Source organism: Onthophagus taurus, chromosome 6, assembly GCF_036711975.1.
Source record: "Onthophagus taurus isolate NC chromosome 6, IU_Otau_3.0, whole genome shotgun sequence".
NCBI classification, from domain to species: Eukaryota; Metazoa; Arthropoda; class Insecta; order Coleoptera; family Scarabaeidae; genus Onthophagus; species Onthophagus taurus.
Genome location: NC_091971.1, coordinates 1,093,706 through 1,116,203, shown reverse-complemented (window position 1 = coordinate 1,116,203; position 22,498 = coordinate 1,093,706). Strand labels below are relative to the sequence as shown.

Below are 22,498 nucleotides of genomic sequence, written 5' to 3'. Positions count from 1 at the left end.
TTGGCGATATTTCCAGGATCCTTCAAGAAATTAATTTTATAGCGAATTTTGAAAGTTATCGATGAAAATTGTAACATCGAAAATTTTATCAAAACTTCAAATATTGTTTTCTCAAAAACTAAAAGTTATTTTTCAAAACGGGTTGGTTCATTGGAAAGAGGACACTCTTATTAACACTTTGGGAAATTTTCATACTCATATTCCAAGAAGTGGATTTTATACGAATTTTTAAAACTTGATTGGCGAAAATTGCAAAATTCGAAAAAATTGTCGATTATTTCAAAAATTTATTTCTCAAGAATTAAAAGTGATTTTTCAAAATATCTTTTTGCATTAAAAAGAGGATACTTTAATTAATAATTGGTGATATTTCCACAAGGATCCTTTAAAAAATTAATTTTATAGCGAATTTTGAAAGATATCGATGAAAATTGTAACATCGAAAATTTTATCAAAACTTCAAATATTGTTTTCTCAAAAAGTAAAAGTTGTTTTTCAAAACGGGTTGGTTCATTGGAAAGAGGATACTCTTATTAACACTTTGGGAAATTTTCATACTCGTATTCCAAGAAATGGATTTTATACAAATTTTTAAAACTTGATTGGCGAAAATTGCAAAATTCGAAAAAATTGTCGATCATTTCAAAAATTTTTTTCTCAAAATCTAAAAGCGATTTTTCAAAACGGGTTGTTGCATTACAAAGAGGATACTTTAATTAATAATTGGTGATATTTCCACAAGGATCCTTCAAGAAATTAATTTTATAGCGAATTTTGAAAGATATCGATGAAAATTGCAACATCGAAAATGTTATCAAAACTTTAAATATTGTTTTCTCAAAAACTAAAAGTTATTTTTGAAAACGGGTTGGTTCATTGGAAAGAGGACACTCTAATTAACACTTTGGGAAATTTTCATACTCATATTCCAAGGAATGGATTTTATACGAATTTTTAAAACTTGATTGGCGAAAATTGCAAAATTCGAAAAAATTGTCGATCATTTCAAAAATTTTTTTCTCAAAATCTAAAAGCGATTTTTCAAAACGGGTTGTTGCATTACAAAGAGGATATTTTAATTAATAATTGGTGATATTTCCACAAGGATCCTTTAAAAAATTAATTTTATAGCGAATTTTGAAAGTTATCGATGAAAATTGCAACATCGAAAATTTTATCAAAACTTCAAATATTGTTTTCTCAAAAACTAAAAGTTATTTTTCAAAACGGATTGGTTCATTGGAAAGAGGACACTCTAATTAACACTTTGGGAAATTTTCATACTCATATTCCAAGAACTGGATTTTATACGAATTTTTAAAACTTGATTGGCGAAAATTGCAAAATTCGAAAAAATTGTCGATTATTTCAAAAATTTTTTTCTCAAAATCTAAAAGCGATTTTTCAAAACGGGTTGTTGCATTACAAAGAGGATACTTTAATTAATAATTGGTGATATTTCCACAAGGATCCTTCAAGAAATTAATTTTATAGCGAATTTTGAAAGTTATCGATGAAAATTGCAACATCGAAAATTGTATCAAAACTTCAAATATTGTTTTCTCAAAAACTAAAAGTTATTTTTCAAAACGGGTTGGTTCATTGGAAAGAGGACACTCTTATTAACACTTTGGGAAATTTTCATACTCATATTCCAAGAAATGGATTTTATACGAATTTTTAAAACTTGATTGGCAAAAATTGCAAAATTCGAAAAAATTGTCGATTATTTCAAAAATTTTTTTCTCAAAATCTAAAAGCGATTTTTCAAAACGGGTTGTTGCATTACAAAGAGGATACTTTAATTAATAATTGGTGATATTTCCACAAGGATCCTTTAAAAAATTAATTTTATAGCGAATTTTGAAAGTTATCGATGAAAATTGCAACATCGAAAATTTTATCAAAACTTCAAATATTGTTTTCTCAAAAACTAAAAGTTATTTTTCAAAACGGGTTTGTTCATTGGAAAGAGGACACTTTTGTTAACACTTTGGGAAATTTTCATAGTCATATTCCAAGAACTGAATTTTATACGAATTAAAACTTAATCGCCGAAAATTGCAAAATTTTAAAAATATGTCGAAGAAAACTAGACGAAACTACTACAAGAGATTTTATATATCGTATTGGGATTGTTACAATGAGGTTGCTAATGACAAATCTGATATAAATAAAGTTGTATTTAATGAGAAAAGTTCTGTTGGGGTTGAACTTGATTATTATCTCCAGTGTCCAACACTTAAAAGAGATATTAATTCCTGTGAATGGTGGAGTACTAAAAGTAATAGGTTAATATAAAGTAATAGGTTTTTAATATTTGCCATTTGTTAAAATCCGGACGAATACCGGATAGTTGCCGGATATCCGTTCCACCACTAGTACAAAGTAACTTGAAGTACATTTGAATTTTTTTGTTTGGTTTAATAGCAATAACCTGATCCTAAATGTAAGTAAGACACTTAACCTGGTCTTCACCTTACGCCCAGATGACCAGATTGAACCTGTTCCTGATTGCAAATTTCTAGGTTTAAGTATATCTGGACTCAGGCCTTATATGGGGTTAAGCTAGCCGGTAGACTGAATTCTGCTGCTTTTTTGCTGAGACAGTTGTCACTGTCTTCACTCATGCGCTGCGAACAGTATAGTTTTCATTGCTACAATCTCACATCACTTATGGACTAATAGCCTAGAGCCACTCTAGTATGGCTAAGAATCTTTGGGATACAAAGAAGAGCAATAAGAATAGTTGGAGGTTTGGGATATCGCGACAATTTTAAACTCTTCTAGATTAAGCTCTATATTTGAAGACTGTTTTATTTTTCCTGATCTGTTTAATGTTTATGTTGCAATCTACACACTACAAATCCATAAAATCCATATGGAATTTTCAGTTTAATCTTGTAAGCGGATTTTATTTATATTTTTTTTTTATTTAAACAGAACCGAGTTTTAATAGAATTTTAAATCTATGTTGTCAATTCAATTTATAACAAACCTAAACAAAACACAAAGTAAATTAAGTTTTAGGTTTTAAATAAAACGTTTTTTAGTTAACTCAATTGGTTAAATTTACTTACCTATTTATATATATAAGTTAATTAAATACATTTTAGTCCCACCTGAAATAAATCAATTATTTAATTGTTTAAGCACTCATACATTTACTTATTTTATTGTTCAATCCGTGACTTTGTGGAAGCGTTTGGTAGGAAACTCATGATGTGTTTGATAAAAATGTTTAATAGATAACTTAATTGATACCATATTTTAGTATATATATATCATAAACTATAAATGATAGTCTCTAATCATTGTACTAGTGTTTCTTGTTGTAGTGAGACTGGCTACAAATCGCCCCTTGAAATCAAATCCACCAACATGCAATATATAGTATAAGTATTTTGAAATTGTGGATTTGAGTGGTCACTTCTTTAGATCATATTGACCATGCATTATCCATTACTAAATAATTAAATTTTTCAACCAAAATGTTACCAACTTTGGCCAAAAATTCCCAGCACTTTGTAACTCCACAACAAACATTCTCCGTCTTGTTAGTGACATTTTGCTAAAATTTGCATCTCTTCGATAACCAGATAAATAAAGAGTCGATCGGTGTGTTCAACCTGCTTTGTCTATATCGAATAGTTAGTTTCAGCGTTCTAGATATAGTTTTAGAATTTGTGACAAATACTTTTTGGATGTTTTGTAAACTTTTTGAAACTCTTATATTCGTTCTAATTATGAATTGTATGCTTTAACGGATTTAATTTGGGACAGAAAAACTTTCTTATAAATTAAAAAGATATAGTTATTTAGTATAACGTTAAACCATAAAGAAAAAAAAAATAAAAACTGATGTAATAATTACATTGAGCTACAATAAAGTTTATTCTCCATTTTTATTCGATGTATTAATTTAATTAAAAATATGATTCCAAGTTTATAATTTAATTTAAATCATGTATTTTCAAAACCCTCTCCAAAAACTTCTTCCAGCATTACGCAACTCAACTTCATAATTAATTTTTGCACGGAACACTCCGCGTTTACATTCTTCGCGCTTAATGGGCAACTTTAATTAGCACTTAATATTACCAGCAATTTAATCGAAAGGTTCGCGAAAAACTACTTTTCCAGTTTAAAACACTCCAAATTAATTAAAACGAAAATTTTTATATAAAAAGTTTATACAAACATTTCCAAAACAGCTTTTTTTCTTATTTTTCTTTTAATTTACTTTGTTTTCTAGTAACAATTAACGTTCCAATTAAGCTTACCCTAAAACAACACCGTCTTTCAATTTGAATCGATTTAAACTCGTGTTTTTCAACCAAACAGAAAGCGGAAACCTTTCCGATCGGATATCCAATTTTCGATGTTGTTACGCATTGAAGAGTACACAAAACAAGGAAATTGTGGAAATGGTAACTCTTCACGTCACCGTCATTTACGAGTTTATACCTACTCGAATTGAATTACACGGTAGGATGGATTGTATTATTTCCGATTCGACAGTTTTACTGGTTTTGAAATTTACATTATTTGAACACGCGGGTTTATGTTTAGCGGAAAAATAAGGAAAAATGTATTTCGAGTTTAATTCGGTATCAATCTTTAAAACTTTTTTGTAAGACGCACTGTTAAAACCGAAACTTTGTAGATGTAGTGTTAGTTTTAGTGACAGTGCTAGGTAAAGTTTCGTAGCACTAGATATTACTATGTTACATATTTTTATTGAACTAAAACTAGAACTAACACTAGATCTAGAATTAGAAAGCTTTAGTTTTGGCTTAGGTTTAGCCGCAAGTCTCTCAAGACGGCTAAACCCGAATGATTCTAGTTCTATTTCTAGTGTTAGTTCCAGTTTTACACTAGCACTGTTACTAGATCTAACACTAGAGCTAGAACTAGAAACATTCGGGTTTAGCCGCACGTCTCTCAAGACGGCTAAACCTGAATGATTCTAGTTCTGGGTATAGTGTTAGTTCTAGTAACAATGCTAGTGTAAAACTAGAACTAACACGAGACCTAGAACTAGAAACATTCGGGTTTAGCCACACGTCTCTCAAGACGGCTAAACCCGAATGATTCTAGTTTTAGGTATAGTGTTAGTTCTAGTAACAGAGCTAGTGTAATGCTAGAACTAACATTAGACGTAAAATTAGAACCATTGGGATTTAGCCACACGTCTCTCAAGACGGCTAAACCCGAATGATTCTAGTTCTATTTCTAGTGTTAGTTCCAGTATTACACTAGCACTGTTACTAGATCTAACACTAGAGCTAGAACTAGAAACATTCGGGTTTAGCCGCACGTCTCTCAAGACGGCTAAACCCGAATGATTCTAGTTCTATTTCTAGTGTTAGTTCCAGTTTTACACTAGCACTGTTACTAGATCTAACACTAGAGCTAGAACTAGAAACATTCGGGTTTAGCCGCAAGTCTCTCAAGACGGCTAAACCCGAATGATTCTAGTTTTAGGTATAGTGTTAGTTCTAGTAACAGAGCTAGTGTAATGCTAGAACTAACATTAGACGTAAAATTAGAAACATTGGGATTTAGCCACACGTCTCTCAAGACGGCTAAACCCGAATGATTCTAGTTCTATTTCTAGTGTTAGTTCCAGTTTTACACTAGCACTGTTACTAGATCTAACACTAGAGCTAGAACTAGAAACATTCGGGTTTAGCCGCACGTCTCTCAAGACGGCTAAACCCGAATGATTCTAGTTCTAGGTATAGTGTTAGTTCTAGTAACAATGCTAGTGTAAAACTAGAACTAACACTAGACCTAGAACTAGAAACATTCGGGTTTAGCCGCACGTCTCTCAAGACGGCTAAACCCGAATGATTCTAGTTCTAAGTATAGTGTTAGTTCTAGTAACAATGCTAGTGTAAAACTAGAACTAACACGAGACCTAGAACTAGAAACATTCGGGTTTAGCCGCACGTCTCTCAAGACGGCTAAACCCGAATGATTCTAGTTCTGGGTATAGTGTTAGTTCTAGTAACAATGCTAGTGTAAAACTTTTAAAGTTTCTAGTTCCGAATGTTTCTAGTTCTAGGTCTAGTGTTAGTTCTAGTTTTAATTCACATTCAGCACTGACGTCACTAACGGTCCTTTAACTAATCTCTTCCCCATACTAATCCGTTATATCGATATTGTACTGGAATATATCTGAATCGATGGAATGGATAGTGATTTTGCGAAAAACCGGATACTGGATATTCGGCCGGATATCCGATTATCCGGCATATCTATCCGGCTATTATAGTTATAATTTCTGGTGCATTTCTAAATTTTCTTTTAACCTAAAAACAGCATACTTTAATTAATGATTGGTGATATTTCCACCAGGATCCTTCATGAAATTAACTACATCGAAAATTTTATCAAAACTTCAAATATTGTTTTTTCAAAAACTAAAAGTTATTTTTCAAAATGTGTTGGTTCATTGGAAAGGGGACACTCTTATTAACACTTTGGGAAATTTTCATACTCATATTCCAAGAAATGAATTTTATACGAATTTTTTAAACTTAATCGACGAAAATTGCAAAATTCGAAAAAATTGTCGATCATTTCAAAAATTTTTTTCTCAAAAACTAAAAGCGATTTTTCGAAACGGCTTGTTGCATTAAAAAGAGGATACTTTAATTAATAATTGGTAATATTTCCACAAGGATCCTTAAAAAAATTAATTTTATAGCGAATTTTGAAAGTTATCGATGAAAATTGCAACATCGAAAATTTTATCAAAACTTCAAATATTGTTTTCTCAAAAATTAAAAGTTATTTTTCAAAACGTGTTGGTTTATTGGAAAGAGGACGCTCTTATTAACACTTTGGGAAATTTTCATACTCGTATTCCAAAAAATGGATTTTCTACGAATTTTTAAAAGTTAATCGACGAAAATTGAAAAAATCGAAAAAAATGCCGATCATTTAAAAAATTTTTTTCTCAAAAACTAAAAGCGATTTTTCAAAACGGCTTGTTGCATTAAAAAGAGGATACTTTAAGTAAAGTGTTAGTTCTAGTAACAACGCTAGTGTAAAACTAGAACTAACACTAGATCTAGAACTAGAAACATTCGGGTTTAGCCGCACGTCTTTCAAGACGGCTAACCCCGAATGATTCTAGTTCTAGGTATAGTGTTAGTTCTAGTAACAATGCTAGTGTAAAACTAGAACTAACACGAGACCTAGAACTAGAATCATTCGGGTTTAACCACACGTCTCTCAAAACGGCTAAACCCGAATGATTCTAGTTCTAGGTAAAGTGTTAGTTATAGTAACAATGCTAGTGTAAAACTTTTAAAGTTTCTAGTTCCGAATGTTTCTAGTTCTAGGTCTAGTGTTAGTTCTAGTTTTATTTCTAATTCAGCACTGACGTCACTAACGGTCCTTTAACTAATCTCTTCCCCGTACTAATCCGTTATATCGATATTGTACTGTATACTTTTAATTTCAAATATTTTTTGCTTTAATTAGTATACTTTGTGTCGCATCGGCTCGAATGTGATTGTTATTAATTCAACATGCGTATCAGTGATATGTAATATTCTCACGTTTCTCTCCCGTTTCTGTTGTGTTGTTGACATTCGTTAAATGAACTAAGTAATATATGAGTCTCGTATTGATCAATCCGCGCTTGCTAACATATTTCTTGCATTAGATGCAGAGGTGTTTGGATAAATATAGGAGTTAAAAACTTCTCAAAAAAATTCTAAATCGATATTATTTTCTAATCACCAAAAGTAATTGTAACCTTATAACCCGTTATCTAAACATGATTTAGAGACTCCAATAAGGGAAACGGATTTATCAGAATTTATGCCAATCCGTAATTGGGAATCGGTTGCAGATGCAGCCAACCAAAATCCAAACAGACAAAGCCCCAACAAACGACAATAAGATCAATATTCGATGAAATATTAACCCATTAGATTATAGGGGACGTTTCAAATCCATTTTTAGATCTTGCCTTAATCGACTATTATTTCTTTTTTATTTCCTTGCCTTAAACAATAAATAACAAGCAATAAATTTCTCTTAAGACATTTTTGACTTCCACAGGGGGTGTATTTTTCGTAAAAAAAATTTCTTCTTATCATCTGACGATAATTTATGAGGTTCTATATATAAAACATTGAAAGTGATTGAAAGTTTTTTTTTGTACCAATTTTTTTTATTTATTGGGTAACATCACAAAGATACGCGTTGAAACGGAGAAAAAAAAATATTTCATTCTCTTTATGAGTATCGTAGAAAGAATATATACAGCACATAGAGAGTCGTTTTGAGGCCGAAACTGGATACCGAAAGGAAATAAAGGCAGAATCACGTAAAACTTAATGGGATGAAATGAAACCTTGATTTTATGTTATTTTTCCGGAAAAAATTAAAAATAAATTTTGCTTAGAAAGGATATATTATACACGATTTTCTTAAGATATCTAGAAATGTTAAGAGATTACATTTTCAGAGATAAAGAATAAATAGAGAAATTGCACTTTGCGATGTCTTTGTAAGTAAATTCAAAGCAAACCATAAACTTGATCGTGGAATGCGATGTCGAAAGGTCAGCTTTGATAAAGCTTTGTACAAAAAAAGGGTACTTTCGAGGTGAATCCTTTACTTCGAAGTCTTATCGATATAAAGTTAGAGGAGTTTAAGCAGTCGTAAAATTGGAATAGTGTTAAATAGAAAAGATTTCAATCTCATTAAATATATATCAAGGGATATTTATGTATTCAAGAGTACTTTTTAATCCTTCCTTCCTTTTTAATTTCCGTAGTTAACTATCATTTTATCTGTTACAACTCGTTATTATTAAAATTTTATTAATTTTTTTAACAAGAATTACCTCCGTGCAAAATCTAGTTTTCTAGTTACCACTAAAAATAACAAAATTTGTTGAATAGAGAAGTTCTTCACTTCCTCTCCAGAAGTTATTTTTAGGATTCTACGAGTTAGTTTCTTTAAAAGTATTACGAATTTATACGAAACCTTCGAGGTAAGTTTTATTTTATGCGATACCGAAAGTTAGTTATCCAGTTCCTTAGTTGGATTTAAACTGTTCCTTGACTTAGGGATACCGAAATTTAATTCTTCCATTCTTTAGTATAGAGTAGTGATCGAAACGGATAGTGATTTTACGAAAAGTCAGATACCGGATATTCGACATCCCCTTCGGCCGGATATTCGGCAATAATGGTTATAATTTCTGGTGCATTTCAGAATTCTCTCTTAATTTAAAAACAGGATACTTTAATTAATAGTTGGCGATATTTTCACAAGGATCCTTCAAGAAATTAATTTTATAGCGAATTTTGAAAGTTATCGATGAAAATTGCAACATCGAATATTTTATCAAATCTTCAAATATTGTTTTCTCAAAAATTAAAAGCTATTTTTCAAAACGGGTTAGTTCGTTGGAAAGAGGACACTCTTATTAACACTTTGGGAAATTTTCATACTCGTATTCCAAAAAATGGATTTTCTACGAATTTTTAAAAGTTAATCGACGAAAATTGCAAAATTCGAAAAAATTCCCGATCATTTCAAAAATTTTTTTCTCAAAAACTAGTAGCGATTTTTCAAAACGGCTTGTTGCATTGAAAAGAGGATACTTTAATTAATAATTGGTAATATTTCCACAAGGATCCTACATGGAATTAATTTTATAGCAAGTTTTGAAAGTTATCGATGAAAATTGCAACATCCAAAATTTTATCAAAACTTCAAATATTGTTTTCTCAAAAACTAAAAGCTATTTTTCAAAACGGGTTAGTTCGTTGGAAAGAGGACACTCTTATTAACACTTTGGGAAATTTTCATACTCATATTCCAAGAAATGGATTTTATGCGAATTTTTAAAAGTTAATCGACGAAAACTGCAAAATTCGAAAAAATTGCGAATCATTTAAAAAATTTTTTTCTCAAAAACTAAAAGCGATTTTTCAAAACGGCTTGTTGCGTTAAAAAGAGGATACTTTAATTAATAATTGGTAATATTTCCACAAGGATCCTTCAAAAAATTAATTTTATAGCGAATTTTAAAAGTTATCGATGAAAATTGCAATATCGAAAATTTTATCAAAACTTCAACTATTGTTTTCTCAAAAACTAAAAGTTATTTTTCAAAACGTGTTGGTCCGTTGGAAAGAGGACACTCTTATTAACACTTTGGGAAATTTTCATACTCATATTCCAAAAAATGGATTTTCTACGAATTTTTAAAACTTAATCGACGAAAATTGCAAAATTCGAAAAAATTCCCGATCATTTCAAAAATTTTTTTCTCAAAAACTAGTAGCGATTTTTCAAAACGGCTTGTTGCATTGAAAAGAGGATACTTTAATTAATAATTGGTAATATTTCCACAAGGATCCTTCATGAAATTAATTTTATAGCGAATTTTGAAAGCTATCGATGAAAATTGCAACATCGAAAATTTTATCAAAACTTCAAATATTGTTTTCTCAAAAACTAAAAACTATTTTTCAAAACGGGTTGGTTCATTGGAAAGAGGACACTTTTATTAACACTTTGGGACATTTTCATACTCATATTCCAAGAAATGAATTTTATACGAATTTTTTAAACTTAATCGACGAAAATTGCAAAATTCGAAAAAATTGTCGAACATTTCAAAAATTTTTTTCTCAAAAACTAAAAGCGATTTTTCAAAACGGCTTGTTGCATTAAAAAGAGGATACTTTAATTAATAATTGGTAATATTTCCACAAGGATCCTTCAAAAAATTAATTTTATAGCGAATTTTGAAAGTTATCGATGAAAATTGCAACATCGAAAATTATATCAAAACTTCAAATATTGTTTTCTCAAAAACTAAAAGCTATTTTTCAAAACGGATTAGTTCGTTGGAAAGAGGACACGCTTATTAACACTTTGGGAAATTTTCATACTCGTATTCCAAAAAATGGATTTTCTACGAATTTTTAAAAGTTAATCGACGAAAATTGCAAAATTCGAAAAAATTGCCGATCATTTAAAAAATTTTTTTTCTCAAAAACTAAAAGCGATTTTTCAAAACGGCTTGTTGCATTAAAAAGAGGATACTTTAATCAATACTTGGTGATATTTCCACAAGGATCCTACAAGAAATTAATTTTATAGCGAGTGTTGAAAGTTATCGATGAAAATTGCAACATCGAAAATTATATCAAAACTTCAAATATTGTTTTCTCAAAAACTAAAAGCTATTTTTCAAAACGGGTTAGTTCGTTGGAAAGAGGACACTCTTATTAACACTTTGGGAAATTTTCATACTCGTATTCCAAAAAATGGATTTTATACGAATTTTTAAAACTTAATCGACGAAAATTGCAAAATTCGAAAAAATTGTTGATCATTTCAAAAATTTTTTTCTCAAAAACTAAAAGCGATTTTTCAAAGCGGCTTGTTGCATTAAAAAGTGGATACTTTAATTAATAATTGGTAATATTTGCACAAGGATCCTTCAAAAAATTAATTTTATAGCGAATTTTGAAAGTTATCGATGAAAATTGTAACATCGAAAATTTTATCAAATCTTCAAATATTGTTTTCTCAAAAACTAAAAGTTATTTTTCAAAACGTGTTGGTTCATTGGAAAGAGGACGCTGTTATTAACACTTTGGGAAATTTTCATACTCGTATTCCAAGAAATGGATTTTTTACGAATTTTTAAAAGTTAATCGACGAAAATTGCCAAATTCGAAAAAATTGTAGATCATTTCAAAAATTTTTTTCTCAAAAACTAAAAACGATTTTTCAAAACGGGTTGGTTCATTCGAAAGAGGACACTTTTATTAACACTTTGGGAAATTTGCATACTCATATTCCAAGAACTGGATTTTATACGAATTTTTAAAACTTAATCGGCTATACTAGTATCGTTAATGCCTGTGAAATGCAATCTTTGGTTTTCTCAATACTAAGAAAACTTATGCTATCACAACCGAAAATAACATTGGCTGTGCTAGATTTATATAATTATTTAAGGAGAAATAGAAAATCTTTACATTCCCAGAATATATTTTGATTTAGATTCCGTGGATATTGGAAATATTTCTTAAGGATTATAGAAACCAGATGTTACATGTTCCTAAACGTTGAGCATCTCAAAAGTATTTCAAGGAAGCCACTCAATCTATTAGAACCGAGCTTATAGAATGTAACTTTACGCTGTATCTGTACTATCTGAACTATTTGCTTTCATAACAAGAATTTGATCCAGCGCCAGACTTAGCAAGTCTTCATTCTCGTAAAATATGGCTCAATTATTTTCTTTCAATTTCAATCTTTTCCGTTCCAAACGTTATCTCTTTTATTTATTTTTTTATAATGTACGCATTTATTACCTGAATAAATAAGCAGGTACCAATTGCCACACATTGGCAATTTGCGATGAAGAAATATAAGCTTAATCAAACAAATTGGATTTTGCGAAATTGTTTATACACCATTGCATTATCTATTATATACTGGATGTCGCCTTTGATTGTGTAATTACAATTATTAATATTACTTATTCTATAGTAATGTCAAATAGATAATTTGGATTTAAAGAAAAATATATAAAATTTATAGTAAACCTCTTTAAATAGAGTCTTAAATAAAAAAGATGTATCAAAGTAAATCCTTAAAGTTAAAAAGAAAATGAGTTTCGTAATCTTATCGATGTAAAGGTAGACATTTGGTACTCGTAAAATCGGAAAACCATCGAAGACGTGGGACAAAGAACCCAAACATCGACCACGGTCCTACCAACTTTCGAAGTTAAAACAGAATCCACGGTGGTGAAATTCTAGGTGGGGATGATTCCAAAGTTGGTGTGCGGGCGTCCCGACGCCGACGACGACGCTTCTATTATCAGTATCGCGCGCGCTCTCGCCCATTCAAACCGAAAACAAACAAAAAATCGTAACAAATTTCTATCAAATTAAATTCGCGTTTCGTTTCTGTGTGTAAATCCAAATTATCGGAGTTTTAACTAGTTTTCAAACGATTAACTTAGTTGATACCTTCCCAATAACATTAAATTTATTATCAGGTAAGTTGTAAGCTCGATTTTCTTGAAATGTAGTTAGTTTCAAAGTGTTGTAAAATAAAATTTTATCTCAAAGTAATTTTGGTTGCATTTAAAGCACCGATTTACACACACAATCCCATCAAGTTAATTTCCAACAATTTTCTACAAGATAAAAAATTGTTTAAAAGCTTTTAGTTAAATTAAGTAGCGATTTCATGAAATTTATATAAATTAACAACGTTATAGATGGTTTAGACGGATTTTATAATTAATTTTGCGCAAAGCTTAAAGTTTCACTTAGTTACAAGTTAAACCACCATAACTTCGAGTTAATAAATACACCTTAAATAAAGTTTTACACTTAACAAGGTTATTGAGAAAGGGGGAATTTTCTGATTTGTAATTTTTATTGGATAAAAAAGTTTATTTAGTATACAATTTTCGTTAAATTCGCCCCACAAAAACCAATTTCGCTTAGATCCTTTACACATAATTGAATGGCGGTCGAAATTCGATGAGCAGGCAACCCTTTTCATTTTATCGTCCAACAGAAAAAAAATCCTGTAGTTACAAGGGATCAGCCCTTCAATCTTTCATGCGGTGAAAAAATATATTATTTTTTTATCCTTCACAGGTTTAAATTTCATCTACTTGACATTCTTTTGGGTAGTAAAAAATTTTATTAAAAAAAATCTCGATCGATAACCTATTTTTTAAATAAGAAAATCCCAATTTTAGTATAAAATGGATAAAAACGGATTTTAATCGAATCTTCGTCACCATTATTGACATTCAATTACCAGTTTAATATCAACCCCAGTATTTTAGACTAAAAATCTTACTTAATTTGTAATTCAACGAACTCAATTTGATTTAAAAGGTTACTTTTAGACAATTTCATTTTAAAATTCGCATCTAATTTACCCTTAAATTTATTAAACCTGACATCAAGTCTTTGTATTGTGATTTGTCGATTTTATTGTGTGCATACAAATCTATTGAAGTGGCCCGAATGAGTTTTTATAGACGAATATCATTTTTCACATCAATCCGTATCACAATAGGATGCATAAAAAGAAAATATAGGGTTTTTAATCGGTTTATTAAACAATAGAAATGTTAAATGATATACAGGGTGTCTCAGCGGGTCTCAGACCGGTCATTAGACGTTTCTGGGGTTGTGGCGAAAATAAAAATTTGAGAATTCAGACTTAAGTATTATCAATTACGATCTCTTCGTCTAAAATATTTTCAGATTTCTTGCATTTCCGGTTATACCGGAAGTCGCCACCAACTTTATTTTTTTAAATGGAACACCCTGTATATTTTTACATATTTGAGTTTTTGGAAGAGAAGTGGTGGGTTGTTGCGAGGGTGGAGTAATCGAGGCGATATAAGCGTGTGTTGCAAGGCGTTGGTAGGAAAATTTAGAATGGATTTATCGGACAAAGATTGAAGACGGGTATGGATAGGGGGTATCGGTAAGTTGGTATAGCAGATCATTGCTAGGGTTAAAGAGGTGGTTCCTAATTCGGGTGATGGATCTCAGTGCAGATCTTTCCGCTACTTCCAGGTGGTACTTCGTTCTTCTTGGTGCGTTGCTTAGCAGTATTGATCCATATTTTATGATGGGCCTGCATATGGTCTTGTAGATGTGCGAGGCACATGAGGTAGAGATTCCGCGACCGCTGAACGAGAGAGATTTAAAGTGTTTGGCGCGTGTCTTTACTTTCATCTTCACCTTGGTTGCATGAGTGGAAAACTTAAGCGTTCTGTCAAGTATTATGCCAAGATACTTGCAGGTTGGTGAGACGGAGATTGCCGTTGATTGGATTGTAATTGTGGGAGAGGGAGCGCGGGGTGAGAGGAATGGGACAAAAAATTGTGTTTTTGTAGGATTGAGTAAGATGCGCCATTTTCGGTACCAATTTTCCGTTTCGTTTATGAGCGTCTGCAGCTTACGGACCGAGGAAGTGATATCCCTACTATGCGAGACCAATGCTGTGTCGTCGGCGTAAAGAAGTGCGTACGCAGTGAGGTTAAAGGCGTCTGGGTTGTCGTTGTAAAGATCGTGGCAGAATAGATTGTATAGAGCGGGAGAGATAGGCGAACCCTGAGGAAGGCCTTGCTGAGCGGAGAAGCTGTGGGAGGAGTGATTTTTCAACTTCACGATGGAGGAGCGATTGGACAGGAATTGGTTTATCAGGGTTAGAAGGTAGTATGGGGTTTTTAGCTTATCCAGTTTAAATAGCAATCCTTTGTGCCACACGGAGTCAAAGGCCTTTCGGACGTCCAGAAACACTACTGCAGATTTTAGTTTTACAAAACGTGCCGCCTGGAAGTTGGAAACCAGAATAGTTAGAGGCTGGGACGTTGATTTGCCCGATTGGAAGCCAAATTGGTAAGGCGGAATTTTCTTTGATACCGCAGCCAGGAGCTTGTTCTTCAAGTGCGTCTCGAAGAGTTTTCCAATTACGGGGAGCAGTGAGATGGGGCGATAGTTGGCTGGATCAGATAGAGAAGAATCCTGCTTGGGAATACAAGTAATAATTGACGTCTTCCAGTCGCGCGGGAAATGCTGAGTCGTAAGGCAAAAGTTAATTATTTTTCTGATAAAGCCATGGATGTTAAGATCTAGACTTCTAAGCAATTTCCTTGTGATGTTATCATAACCGGGAGCGGTATCTTTTCCCTGTCCAAGAAGAGTAAAATATTCGTTTTCCAACATGAGGGGTGTCTCGAACGGTGTCAAAAATGCGGATTCGTACCAATTATCTATAATGCTTTTATTGTGGGAACAAAACGAAACATCCTCTGTAAAGGTGAATACACCTTCTAGGTAGTTAGCGTGTATGTTGACAATCTTTTCAGGGTTGGAGTGCACATCGCCATCGGTAGGATCAATGAGCTTCTCCGTTCCAGGTGTCTTTTGGTATCTTGATAGTTTTCGAATTTCGTACCAATAGTTTCTTCCTTTACATAGTTTTATTTTGTCACAGGCTTCCATGTACTTTTCCGTTCTGTATTGCTGAATTAGTTTCTGTATCTTTTTGTTGAACTCGTTAAACTTCTTTTTCAACTCAAGCACTTCATATACCCTGAAGTTTCGATATAGGCGTCTTTTCTCTTTGATGAGTCTGATAATAAATGGAGGTAACGGAAAACTGTAGTATTTGGTGGTTCTGGATGGGCTCGCTTTGTCTATCGACTCCTTAAGACATTTGTTAAACCTTGAAATCGTGTCAACTGTGATTGTCTGATGTGCTTCTATGAAGTCTTTCATTATTGAGTTAACTGTCTCCATATCGCAAAGCTTATAGTTTTTAATTAAAGTCGGAACAGGTTTAGGTACGTTGGTTGTGACGTTGACATAAACTAAAATGCCCAAGTGATCGGAGCATAAATCCGGAACAACTACTACCTGTGTAATTAGACCGCGGATGTGTCTTGTACAGAACAGTAGATCAGGAGTAGAGTTCGGATCCAGCAGACATTTGTTCAAAAAATCAGAAAACACTCAATTTTTGGGATATCAATTTAGGGTTGAGAACATGCTTAAGCAACATGATGGAGTATGTTTTGGTGACGAGAACTGCGGTCTAGAACGTTTGATCACTTTACTATGTCACGTTAACTTTTCAAAATTTTGAAGTACCATAACTTAATTTTTTTGAATGGCACCCCCCATATTTTATTTTTTAGTCGTCTTCGGTGTCTCATTCTACATCTTTTATATCCCATATGGCCCATACCTAATATTAATAGTTTGGGAGATAATTAGGGTTTTTTGAAAAATGCACACATATATGGATATTTAGCCTAGTGTGCCATGAAAAACAAGCCTTCTCAATGAGTTCTTGTCAAAGACTCACTTGTTTACGTCACTTGATGCATGTGCAAATTTACCTTTTGTCATAGGAGATAAATGTGGATAATTTTCATTAAACATTCTGCAAGTTAAGTTAACTAAGAACTTTGTCACACTTTTCGTGCACAAAAAATAAATTATGGATTTCTTCATTTGTATAAACATTATTTACGTTATTAATATCCATTTTAACTGGTTTTAGACTCACAAGCATCAAACAACCTAAATTAGACTTTGACGTTTATCAATAAGTCATTAAACATTTGTTTTCCATGGCACACTACTATCCGTGTAAAAAGTCAAGGCCCCTCACTTTAGAGATCGATATTTCCGTAACCGCTCGATGGAAAAAATTGTTGTAAAGTTTATTGTAATCAGTGAACATTTCTGCGTATCACATGTTAATTTGGAAATTTTCGGGTCCGCGGTTTTACTTTTATCGCGAATTAAGTGAAAAAAGTACCCGATTTTTGAGAGTGCCAGCAACTTTGTCTACTTTGCGATTTTTTCTCTCCAAAACTATTTGACGAAAAAATTTCAAATTTGAACTGGTGGTAAACCGATGTGTTCTTAATGTGGGGCATATTTTATTTTTTCGATATTCTATATAGTTTCGCGGAAAATCGCGGTTTAGTGGGATGCTGTTATCACGAAAACGACCTGGCGAATTTCAACGCGGTTTTTACCAAAATATGTCAAATAACGCGGATTTTCGGATTCCGTTATCAGTTTTTCAAAAATAAGGCTCCCTAATTTTTTAAGAGCGATTTAATGGAATTACAAATTAAAGAGAAACAGAAATAAGCTATGCGGGGAGAGGAAGTTTCCGTCCAATCGGAACAGATGGTGCGTCCCAGACAGTACGTCGCGCCTTTATCTTGCCTACATAAAGAAATAAGGCGCGACGTCCTGTCTGGGACGCATCATCTGTTCCGATTGGCCGGAACCCTCGTCACCCCGCAGAGCTTATTTCTGTTTCTTTTTAATTTGTAATTTCATTAAATCGCTCTTAAAAAAATAGAGAGCCTTAATATTGAAAAACTGATAACGGAATCCGACAACCAACATTATTTGACATATTTTGGTCAAATCCGCGAAGAAATCCACCCAACCGTTTTCGACATAACGGCGTCTTACTAAACCGCGATTTTCCGCGAAACTGTATGAAATATCGAAAAAATAAAACATGCCACTCATTGAGAACACATCAGACTACCACCTGTTCAAAATTAGAATTTTTTCGTACGATAGTTTTCAAGAAAAAAAATCGCAAAGTTGATAAAGTTGCCAATTCCGTAAAAAATCTGGTACATTTTTCATTTAACTCGCGGTAACAAGAAAACCGTGATCCGAAAATTTTCAGATTAACATAAGTTACGTAGAAATGTTCAGTGATTACAACAAACTTTGTTGCAATTTTTTTATGGAGCGGTTGCGAAGATATCGATATCTAAAGTGAGGGACCTTGACTTTTTGCACGGATAACCCTAATTATTTCTCAAACTATTAACGTTAGGCATAGGACATATGGAATATAAAAGATGTAAAATGAGACGCCGAAGACGACTAAGTAATAAAATATGGGGGGTGCCATTTAAAAAAATGAAGTTATGGTGCTGTCAAATTTCGAAAAGTTAACGTATCATAGTAAAGTGACCAAACGATCTAGACAGCCGTTCTCGGCACTAAAACATACTCCATCACGTTGTTTAAGCATGTTCTGAATCTTAAATTGATATCTCAAAAATTGAGTGTTCTATGATTTTTTGAACAAATGTCCGCTGGAGCAAATTTTTCTGGAAAAATTCGAATAACTCGAGAAGGACCGAATCAAATTGCAAAAAGTAAAGTTATTTATAAACCTTCAAAACAGACAAATCCAAATATGTAAAAATATACAGGATGTTCCATTTAAAAAAATCAAGTAGGTGGCGACCGGTCTCGCTGAGACACCCTGTATAAATAAAACCAAGCTTTTTTTATTTATGGTAGTTTTAAAAAATGATTCTGTTTATGGATTATTATAAGATCGTGTTTAAAGGGCGAAGTCCTTTGTAACAAACGTTAAAGAAACCTCAACAATATCTACAGCCTTTGATGAATCTTTAGAAATTGGAGTAGGTTTGCGAATTAATTGTGCCCTTTCAAACGTTTGTAACGATAGCAATAATTAAGATGATTACCTGTGTGTATGCTGCACACATTCAGAAATGTCTATTAATCAATTATAATAATATAATTATAATATTACAATAAATTTTTTTTTAAATACACATAGACCATAATTGCGTGGTCTGAAGAACATAACCAAGTACTGTAAAACATTGGAATTATTAAAAAAAATTCTTTATAGCTGGCTATGGAAGTTGTGCACTTACTACTAACTAAATAACACCAATTAAACAAATTCTCTGTCTAAACAAATTACGTTGTTTTAAACAATATTAAAAAATTGATACTCTTGCTTAATAACAGTCAAAAATTATTAATAATCCTTAACAATTATGAGGATTCACCGTAAATGAAACTTACAAGTTCTCAGAACCAACTTTTAGAATAATTTTAGATAAACATGGCGGCACATAGCGGTCCATGGCACGATATTTTATTTTTTTACAAGCAAACTATTAACTTTAAAGAAAATAATACATTTTTTTTTAAATACACATAGACCATAATTGCGTGGTCTGAAGAACATAACCAAGTACTGTAAATCGTTGGAATTAGTAAAAAAAATTCTTTATAGCTGGCCATGGAAGTTGTGCACTTACTAAGATCTAGTACTAACTAAATAACACCAATTAAACAAATTCTCTGTCTAAACAAATTACGTTGTTTTAAACAATATTAAAAAATTGATACTCTTGCTTAATAACAGTCAAAAATTATTAATAATCCTTAACAATTATGAGGATTCACCGTAAATGAAACTTACAAGTTCTCAGAGCCAACTTTTAGAATTTTAGATAAACATGGCGGCACATAGCGGTCCATGGCACGATATTTTATTTTTTTACACGCAAACCATTAACTTTAAAGAAAATACTAAAGACACCAAAAAGTACCACTAAAGAATGAGCTTTAAAACGCATATTTTTTTATGTTAATATTACACAGCGTTAAAAAGTTTTTATAAAAAAAATCAAGGGGTAGGTGGTGAATTTCATCCCCTTACAAAGCCCTAGGGAAGCCCAAGGTGTTAACCAGTAGTAAATACGTACAAAGTTTCAAAATCTACGGTTTACTTACAGCCGAAATACAAAACAAAATGTAAATTTTTGGCTCAACTTTGACAGCTCATAGCTCGAAAACAAACGACTTGTGACCCTAAATTTATATAAAAAACTTGTTATTTTGGCAAGAACTACGTCCTAATAAAGTTTCCCGATTAAAAACTGAACACTCAGCTTTGTGAGTCAACTCTATCGACGTGTTGCAACTTTTTAGCATGTAGTTTATGCCAAGAAACAAAAACTTTTCTCATCCATTCTTAAATAGTTCTCGTAATGTTTTGGGTCTTCACTTTTGAGAAATGATAATTATTACGATTTGCTACCAAAGACTCTCGTTTTTAGGATTCTCTCCCCCACTCGCTTTTCCTTCTTAAGTGGTTTTTTCAACAATAAACATATTGTAATTATTGACAACCAAAACAAACAGGTACCAAAAGCTAAAATCTGTCGTTTATCCATTTTGCGACAACATAATTCCGTAATATTTTCTCATTAAACTTTATACTACAAATATTTGGTAATAGATCTATGACATAGAACTATGATAGTGTAACACCGGCGTAAGACGCAACTTCTCGACATGACTGCATAACATGGGTTTAGAATCGAAATTGTTTCGTTGCTCAACACTTCGTTGTCAATATATTCCGTTATGGATTTTAATATCTCATCATTAGCTTTAATCTCCGTGTTACGACGTTTTCGAGAAGTTTCCGCCACTTCAGGGCTTATATCTACGACGACAATGCCAAACTAACATTTGTATTGACAGCAATAATCAATAATTTCTAGTATATTCAAATTTATGCAATGATGACTTCTAAGAAACAGAAATATTGACTTAGCCAGTAAATTCGCAAATTGCCACGTCTGAGATTTAAATTATAATCTTTAAAATCGAGGATAAAAATTTAAAGTTATTTGAATGGGTGTAATGTTGACAGAGAAGCCTCAATAACTACAATTTATGGGCGTTGTTTCATGGTCTGCCAATTCTTTCGGGCGCTTTTATATTGAACTTTCGAACTTTCGACACCGCTCTGCTTATCATCGTCATATAGTATCGACCATATTCAAAACACACTGTTATACCATTCCTGTTATACAAGAGGTAAACAAAAATTATATTCGCATATTCAAACCATTACAAATATAATAATCCTAAGATATTGCATGTTTTCCTTCTGCAGAACATTTTCATTTCTTTACTTTGATTGAAGATTTGAGGATTGTTTTTTTCTCATCCTCACAGTAACATGATTTTAATTCTAGCTTTTTACAATCCATCTTCTTGTACGATTTTCTGTGTCAGGTTGACTTTTATATTGTCCCACTCCATCATATTTATTACCACTTCTTTTAATAATAAAAATTTGCTTCAAGGATGACGAAAATCTTTTCTGACGTTACCCTTTACCCTTAAATAATGAATGTATTACGAGTACTTCCTTATGTATGTAAAATGAGCATCCCGCCGAAAATTTGAGCTCTCAACGAAAAATAAAATGTAAAAGCGTACCCGGAACGACGTAGGTCGTTTAATCCAAAATTTAGATTGGTAGTCACCTTCCTGGCCATATAAATGTAGAATTTACAGTCGTTGAATCTTCTAAAATGGGTTAGAAATTCATGGAACGTAACATTTAAAGATTAATTAAAAAAATGTGACATCGTTACGAACAAAAAAAAATGAGCTTATTTATCTTTCATTCATGTCAGATTAAACCCGTCAATAATTTACTACCCCCATTATTTTAATAAATTTTGTATAAAAGATGTTATTTTTAAAACAAACCATTACAAGAATTCCAAAAAATCAATTATTTAAAACTGTATCAACGATTTCATCAAAAAGTATTCAAGAACAATTAACAGAAACAAAATCTCAATTAGAAGAATTACAAGCTGTCTTAAAACGAGATAATTTACGATTTTTCGGGGTCGAAGAAGATTTTGCCTTGAGTACAAATGCCCAAATAAAAAAATTATGTCGCGACAAATTATCGGTTCAATTAAAACCATGGGATATAAATTATTCGTATTCTCGTACCGACAAAGATGGCAAACGAACGATCGTCGTTAAATTTGCTAATAGATTAATTCGCGATAAAATCTTTAAAAATAAGCGGAAATTAAAAGCCACGAATGTCGTGGTTAAAGAAGATTTAACACCTTCGAAGGTGTTTTTAATGAAAGAAGTTTCAAAACGGATGGGCAGGAAACACACTTGGAGTTATAATGGGAAAATATTTACTAAAATTGCCGATAAACCGGTTGAAATTAAAAATTTAGATGAAATACCTAATTCTAGTTTAGCTAATCCAAATTTAAGTTGATAATAATGTACAATTT

At 32.0% G+C, this 22,498-nt stretch overlaps 1 long non-coding RNA gene across 1 annotated transcript; it reads right to left on the bottom strand.

Moving 5' to 3' along the window:
- Nucleotides 1-19,988: 19,988 nt before the first annotated feature.
- On the bottom strand, nt 19,989-21,803 carry LOC139430280 (uncharacterized). Its single transcript, XR_011640739.1, has 2 exons — nt 21,295-21,803; nt 19,989-21,243 (listed from the first exon to the last, which is right to left on the bottom strand). It is a non-coding gene; the product is annotated as an uncharacterized lncRNA (long non-coding RNA).
- Nucleotides 21,804-22,498: the final 695 nt, after the last annotated feature.